This window comes from Sinocyclocheilus anshuiensis, unplaced genomic scaffold (assembly GCF_001515605.1).
Source record: "Sinocyclocheilus anshuiensis isolate Anshui unplaced genomic scaffold, SAMN03320099.WGS_v1.1 scaffold193, whole genome shotgun sequence".
Lineage (NCBI taxonomy): Eukaryota > Metazoa > Chordata > Actinopteri > Cypriniformes > Cyprinidae > Sinocyclocheilus > Sinocyclocheilus anshuiensis.
This window is the reverse complement of record NW_015536468.1, coordinates 31,710-40,224: the sequence shown is the minus strand read 5'-3', so window position 1 is coordinate 40,224 and position 8,515 is coordinate 31,710.

Here is an 8,515-nt window from a genome sequence, read left to right as displayed (position 1 = left end):
CACACACACACACCAAAACAGGGTTTTTCTATCATAGGACTTTCCATTGACTTCTATTGTTTTTATACTGAGCTGCTCATAATATTTTGTGTCTCTCCAACTTAAAGTGGAAAAAGAAAAGAGCAGCATGAACAATCCGCAAAACTTCTCCAATTTGCATTCCATGAAGGAAAGAAAATTAAACAATAGGAGTAAATGAAGACAGAATAGTTATGGATGCACTTGACTCTTAAAGACATTTAGCATGTTTATTAACAAGAGGAAAACATCTCTACATTGTGAGGAACATCTCATGACAGCATATGACTCATAGGTTATTTAAATGTTTTTAAAAGTTTCAAACCATCTCAGTATTACAGAAAAAGAATGTAATCCGCAGAAGTCGAAAAACAATCAGAATTCCCACAAATACTCATACATAAACTTCACATCAAAGCACTGACCTAGCAATATCCCATATGGCAAGTGGATTACGCTGTATAGTTATAAAGTGGAAAAACTCTTGATGAGTCTGTTCCAGATCTGCTGTTATTGTTCTGCAGGAGGAAGATGGTTCAGATTGCCTTGCACCGCTGCCTCTCCAGAGCGACCTGCAGCCCGGAGTTCCTCTCCCCCACTTTTAATCTTTCTGCTTCAGGTGATTGATTGGAAAAGGAATGAGCTGTTTATTGGATGCAAGGGAAACAAATTGCTGTTTTAAGTGTGTTGCCTTGATACCAGACATGACTTAAGATGAAGCGCCTAACTCTCTCACTCACTTTTTTTTTTTCCACAGTCTCTCCCACTCTGATGGGAGGTGTGCTATGCACAACCTTCATTTGGAGAGCTGCCAACGCAATCCCTCTTTCACCCGCTGCATAAGTGTGCACTCTCACATAGCAGCCATTTAACATGGCATCTGTTTCAGATGCCTTTTATCAACCTATAAAATCAGCCGTTAGGTTTCCTGTGCACGCAAACGAATTTGTGATCTGGGTGAACGGTGGATTTTGCTTCGTAAATAGAAACATAACCGTCCTGAAGTCACTCCCAAATAATCAGAGATTTGAGTGCTGGGTGAAAAGCGGGGGACGTGGAAACACCGATAGCCAGTCAAGGGTTATCATACAGGACTCAGATACAGACAACTGCTGTCAGCTTAGCCTTACATTCATTAACACATGTTGGCAGATTTCATGACTACTCAACATATACCTGTCTAGACACCTTGATGGTCTTGGATAAGAGCCAGATCTCCCACATTACAGGCCTTGGTGTGTGAAGGACATATGGAGCCATCTTGGCACAGGCTTGGCGCACACTGTGAGGGCATGGTCCACTGCGGACTGGCCATAATTACACAGCAATGGACAGACAGAAAACCGACTGGAGATGGACAGAACTCAGATAGGATAACAGGCCCATTACGACTAGCAAACTAATCATCAGCCTAGATCCACAATCAAATGGAGAGTTTTACATCATTAAACAACCAGGATCCATCAACATCACATGAACAGAACGTAAATATCGAGAAATAAATATAACATTAATGATATAATACATTTATAATTTTTCATTAATATAAAATATAACTTTTAGTGACCACAGGCTGTCAAACTCAAACTTTCTCTTACACACGGGCCAAACAGCAACAACAAAAATTTAAAAGTACATATCACTTTTGCTTCTCATCCAAATTCCGTGAATTGCTTTAATTATAGTTTATAAACATTTGTACATCTCTAAAGTTGTTCATATTATTTATGTTTGAGATGCTGTCAATGTCAATGTTTCAGTATCTACGCAAACATATATGAATACTAATGTGGTAAAACCACACTTTACCTAAAATACAAAAAAACGGTAAAAAAAAAAAATATTAAAAAGGTTAAAATTTAAATAACGGTTTTCTATTTTAATATACTTAAAAAAAATATTGTGATGGCAAAGCTGAATTTTCAGCAGCCATTACTCCAGTCTTTAGTGTCACACTATCCTTCAGAAATTATGCTCAAGAAACGTAACAAAATACATGAAAATGTAAAATAAATAAATACCAGCATACTTGTATAAAATCACATGAGAGTGTTTAAATTTTGGGTGCACTATTCCTTTAAGAAAACTGCACCTGCTTCTCCAGAAGTCAAAATTTTCAACTAACCACCAGATATAGACAAATGTGGAAACTTTTCAAACAGGAGTAAGACCTGAAACAACTTGGGCAAGGTTATAACAATCCCCCGTGCGTTTAGATGAATCACAATGTCATTGTCAATCAAAACACCACCAGTTTTACGTTCATCACATTTATGAGAAAACTCCTGCCTTTCCCCCTACTTTATTTTATTCTTTCACCGCATGAACGAATGTGCCCGTTCTCTGGAGGAAAGCGTCATGTGACCTACTTAATGACAATCTGTCTCTGTGCTCACATTTCTCCACTCGGCTTATTTATTTGATAAAGTGCAGTGCCTTTCCTTTTGTTGCCCTTAATCGGAGCTTAACGTCTTTACTCCAAGATCAATAAACTTTATGAATTATTTTGCCGTCGTCTATTTTTATGGTTCCTTTTGCTCATTAGCATGGCTGGCTTTATTAGTTGAGGCTGCCAGTGTCTTTAGCCGGTCCTGTGTTCCTTAGGTACAGTAAATATCACTCATGTTGTAATTAATATGCACACCCTCAGCACTAATTAAAACACAGACCCCTCCAACCAGCTGGGCCCAAGCAGAAAGAGCGGCAGTCGTGCCGTAATGAACTTGTTGTAAATGTGAGCCCAGCCATCGGATATCATATCCCTAGGAGCTGACAGCATGCAACGGAGGGAGAAAGTAATAAGATCCATGAACTTGTTAATACCCACCCAACCATCCAGAAGCAAACCCCCACCATCTCTGGAAAGAGAGGATATTTTAATGACACATCTCTAATTAAAGCCTTACTTTAACTCCTGTGTTTGCTTAAGAGAGATTGAACGACATCGAGAGAAAGAGAGAGGAGACAGATCTCCAGCAATGAAATAAATGTTCATAAAAACAAACATAACTTTGTTTAAAGTGAAAAATTACTTACAAATGAATTGTAGGATGCATACACCAGCTATAGCCTATGCATATATTTTTTATGCATTAAACAGAAATATCACTATAGTTAATTGACACACAGAGAAAAGTGAATGCACAGAGGTTTAACCCAATATATTAAAATGCTAATTATAACTCTTCATAGAACGGCAAGTCAATACAATCCATTACAGAATTTTCATACAGGGATTACAACCCCTCGGTTTTTCATTAGTATAGAAAGTTTACTTTCTGTGTATATTGTAGGTGACCTCTCCCTAATGACCTCCTCCCTTACAGCCTAATGTGTTATAAATGTATCTTAGATCATAGAGCAAACAGTGGGAAAGGTCAAGGCTATAAAAGAAGAACAGCGGAGAGTCTGAAGAAAAGGCACACGTTCACAAAGCTCCCGTCTCGCCACTAGTCTCTGCTATTGGATCACTTTTCAAGCCTGCTCTCCACGATCCACACAAACCTGCATTTCTCTGCCCTGAAAATGTGACTCCAGAGTTTGAGAGGTTGAGAATGTGTGGATGAGAGCGCGTTCCTATAATGCACATACAGCAATTTAGCGTGCATTAAAAGTGCATATCATATTAGAACAGGTTAGATTTGAGAGTACACAAACGTATATAAGCCATAAAAAATGTTTATGTTTAAGGGATAGTTCAACCTAAAATAAATTCTGTAATTTAGGCTATTCACCCTCCTGTCCTTCCAAACCTGCATGACTTTTTTTCTTCTTCTGTGGAACATATAAGACATTTTGAGATGGAAGTGTGTGTTGTTTGATTTCCAACATTTTTCAAAATATATTCTTTTGCTTTTCAAAGAAGAAAGATATGCAGGTTTTTAACAACATGAGGGTATGTAAATAGGCCTAATAACATAATTTTTGGTGAACTATCCCTTTAACAGATTTCAACAGCATTCTGTTCAAAACACTGATAATTAATTTCCACCCGTCTGAAAGTCCTAATAGCAGAGAAAACTTTCATCAGTCAAACAAAATGCTATGAGGTGCTGGTATCACAGCAGTTTAATTCATGTTGCAGCTAAACATGTGGTCCAAGCTGAAACTAATGAAGTCTTTCTAATTCGGTTATAGTTTATTAATGTCAAAGACACAAGTCCATTAATCAAGTTATAACGCAACTGTGTGCTGAGAGAAATGGCTGGATTTGGTGTGGTAATAAGATCACATACATTTTAAAGGTCTACGATTATCACCGTGGGTTCCTGGGCTCAAGTAAGAACTCCAAAAACGATTTTCATTCGGGGCTCATTAATATGCAAAATTATTCAAATTAGATTGTAATTAAGCATCTACTCAGTGGAAACCCTTTTCATGATAATTTATGATAAACTCTGTAGCTGCTTTGATTGAGATTGATTTTTCGGTGCAGAGAAACTGTCATGAATACAAAACTGATTTCTTCTCCTTTCTCTCATCTGCTCAGGTATACAGATGCAACATACCCTATGATTATTATGATGTAGGCAGCTTATAGAGATATATTAAGCTAATCTGAATAAATTCATCTGACGAATCTGAGGATAAATGGAAATCCTATTTTCATGGATTTTTAATGTAAAATCTTTATCTGTACAACCTGTTTCCGGGACCTTAAATACTATAAACATTGTGGTTCAATTCAAAAGAGAATGGAAAAAAAGAGAGAAGATAACTCGAGTATTTTACATTTGATGCACGGTTGAACAAGGGCTTAGAAGGGAAGTAAATGGAGGGTGAGAGCATGAGAAGAGACACAGAGAGAGAAAAATAGAAAAAGAAGGGAATTATTATAGCCCAAGGGTTTCTGTGTTTCTCATAGTCATTCCCTGCTCTTAACAACCCACTGGAGACCAAATTAAAAAGGACTGTTAACTTATGAGGTTCACAACTGAACCACACACAGTCTAATGCTTGCTAATGCCTTTTGTATGATCTGATGGTACTGAGAGGCAGTTAAAATAGCAAAATGAATGCCCAGCATGGGAGGTCAGAGACAGTTTCTTCACAGATGGATGTTAAAGTATTAACAGGCATGGAATACGATATTGATTTTATCGTAAAACTTCAAATAAATATTTTCTATACTGTGTGATCTTACTCCCATGAATTCATAGCGAGTAAATGTTCAGTCGTTTATGTGAAAGCGTATATTTGTGTGTGTTTATCCTTGAGGTGCGGCCTCCATAGGTGGAGACAGAATGCACTGAAAGTAGATGAGCTGTGGGTGGATACATGGATGATAGGCATCATAATTAAGCAAACCTAAGCGAGCACTTAAGGGACTCAATATCCATTGTTATTAAGGCAGAACATAAAAGGAAAAGGTAGTGCTAAGTAAATAATATTATTGTAATTGGCACACAGGTGAATAATTCAGCGTAATTCTCAAAGCTTGTTAAGGTTCCCTGATGTGTACAGCTAGAGAAACTGTATGCCTTTCTACTGTCATTCAACTCATAGATTTGGGCTACTATAAATACCCACAACGGTAAACAGTCATCGCATTAGAACTGAAGATTGCACATCTATTTTAAATAATTTTTCTCCCTCTCAGTCTTTCACAATATAAGAAACAGTGTGCTCATATAATCTGGTTTTGGTAGAAACATACACTAAAGTTCAAAAGTTTGGGAGAAATCTTGGGAGTACGATTTATTTATTTTAAAGAAATTAATAAATGCTGTTCTTTTGAACTCCCTATTCAAAAACTCTTGAAAGAATGAAATACACAAACACAACATTGACAATAATAAGAAATGTTTTTTGAGCACAAAATCAGTATTAGAACGATTTCTGTAGAATACAGCATTACCATCAGAGGAATAAATGAACTATTTTCTATAATATATTTTAAAGCAGCACTATGTAACTTTTGGCGCTCTAGCGGTTAATAAACAGAACTGCACACATCCCGCGGAAGAACATTTCAACCGGAGCTACTTCTGTAAGTTTATGTCTATGGCGAGTCACGCAGGTATGTGTTACTCCGCAGCGGAGACGACCCGACCAGGCTACAATAGTCCAAATATAAGTACTTATTAAAAGTGTACCGTAGTGATTCGGAATAAGACAAAAACGCGGTTTGGAAGATTAATTCATAATGTACTCGCTCATTATATACATTTTGCAAATTTTGAACACAGAAAAAGTTACATAGTGCTGCTTTAAAATGTTTTATTTAAATGTAATATTAAATATATATTTTACATTTTAATAATATTTAACAACATTACTGTTTTACCTTATTTTTGACCAAATACACGCAGCCTTGGTGAGCATAAGAGACTTATTTCAAAAATATTAAAACTGACCCCAAACTTTTGTATTATATTATCTATCTATTATTATACTGAAACCTTTTTCAGTAACACATTATAATAACTTCAACAAACACAATAATGCTTTTGTCTGTTAATGAAATGTACCCCATTTTCTGTCTACAACAGTGGAACGAGTGCTGGCTTTAGAAGCAGAGCCTGGCCTATACTGTATAAACAAAAGCAGCTTATTTCCTTCAGCTGAAGACCAGTATAAACATAAAGGTCACTGATTAGCAAGTTGTTGATATTGCTTAATTGTGAGATGTTGTGTCTGAGCGGTATGAGGGAAGACACTTGTGGTCAGGCTGAGAGAGCTAAAGAGGGGAGACATGGAGAGGAGAGAAGAGCAAACCCAGAAGGGTCATAAGAGGTCAAATCAGCAAACTAAACCACACCACATTGACCTGCATATTGGCCGCCTTCAAGTAGCAAACTACCAAACAAGCATGAAACATCTTCTAGAGAGAGTAGAAGTTAAGCCGGGTTTAGTGTCATTTCATTTTCTTCCTGCCTATTGAACTCACCAGATTTGTTCTATGTTGGTTTAAAAGATCCAGTTCAAAATTATTTTAGATTGGAAAATGTTGGTAATCCTTTCCTCCAAATTAAAAAGCCAGAATCAGATTCTTGTCATAAAACACAATAAACAACATTGAATTTGATATAAACAGGCAAGAATAGCCTACAGATCAAGTTTTTTTTTTTTTTTTTTTATAAATAAATGTCAGGTTGGGTGAAGGTTCATTTAGATTTTTGTACAGTTTATTAATTAAAATTTCTCTTGGTCAAAACAATGTTTTGATATTTTTGTTTTTGTGGTTCAATTAATTTTGCATTTAATGATTTCTTTAAAAAATGCATTTAAAAATAATAATTAAAAATAAGCTTTCTGTCAAATCCAATGTAACAACTAACAGACATGCCAATAACGGTTCATGTTTAATGCTTTTTTTCCCCAACACCTTTGAAAACATATTGTGAGAAATATTCACTTGAGCAATTAATAAATAATTAAAATAACGCATCGAGTCCCCCATACTTAAGCAATTCATTAGTATCAAAATGTGCATGAAATTCTGAAAATAAAATGTCACAGTCAAGACTATCTGTTTACAGACAGGTTAGACATTAAGTTATGGTAAAAATGTAAGTAAAAATTATGGATATCATAAAAGATGATTGCGGAATCCAAGTACACACTCTTGAAAACATTAATTGCATTGAAAACAATGAAAAACAACAACAAAAACAATGAAAGGTGTCAGAAATCCGGTGATGGCATTGCTAGTGCTTTACTTCACATCCAGCAGTGTGTGGTTCTAATTGGTTGTCCTGCAGGGCAAAGAAGAGTGCACATGTCTGGGGAGACCATGTCAAAGCAGCACAGAACATGTGCGCGCACACACACACACACACACAGTTTCAAACACAACTCCCTTGTGCCTGACTCTGTCCTCTTTCTCTTTCTTTGGCTTGCTCTGTCTGTCTACCTGACCCTAAGATCGATGAGTTGCACAGAGGCAGGGGCTGGCCATGTGGACAGCAGGGTTAACACAAAGCTAAAGGGGCTTCTTGCCATCTCACCAAACACATCCAGGCACAGAGCACCAGAGAGCTTCATTAGCCCATACAGGAACTACAGGTTACAGCCAGGTCTCACTGCATGTTTACTACAGAGGAAAAGAGCTGGCATAGGAAAAAGTAAACCTACATTCTCGCTTTCCTTCCCACTTTTATGCCTGTCCAGCTAAAGCTAACAGCAACACAGCAAAAAACAGAAAATGCTTTTAAGTAGTAAAAAACAATAAGTGTTCCATTTGAAATGACACAGTCCTTATAAAATTCATAAACATCGTTTGAGACACAACTATGTAGACTTCAATTTAAAAATTTGGGGTTGGTAAGATTTGATAATGTTTTTGAAAGAAGTCTCTTATGCTCACCAAGGCTGCATTTATTTGATCAAAAACACAGTAAAAATAGTAATATTGTGAAATATCATTACAATTTACAGTAACTGAATTTAATATATCTTAATATATTTTATACATGAGCTGCAAAGCTGTATTTCAAGCAGCCATTACATCAGTCTTCAGTGTCACATGATCCTTTAGAAATCATTGTAATATGCT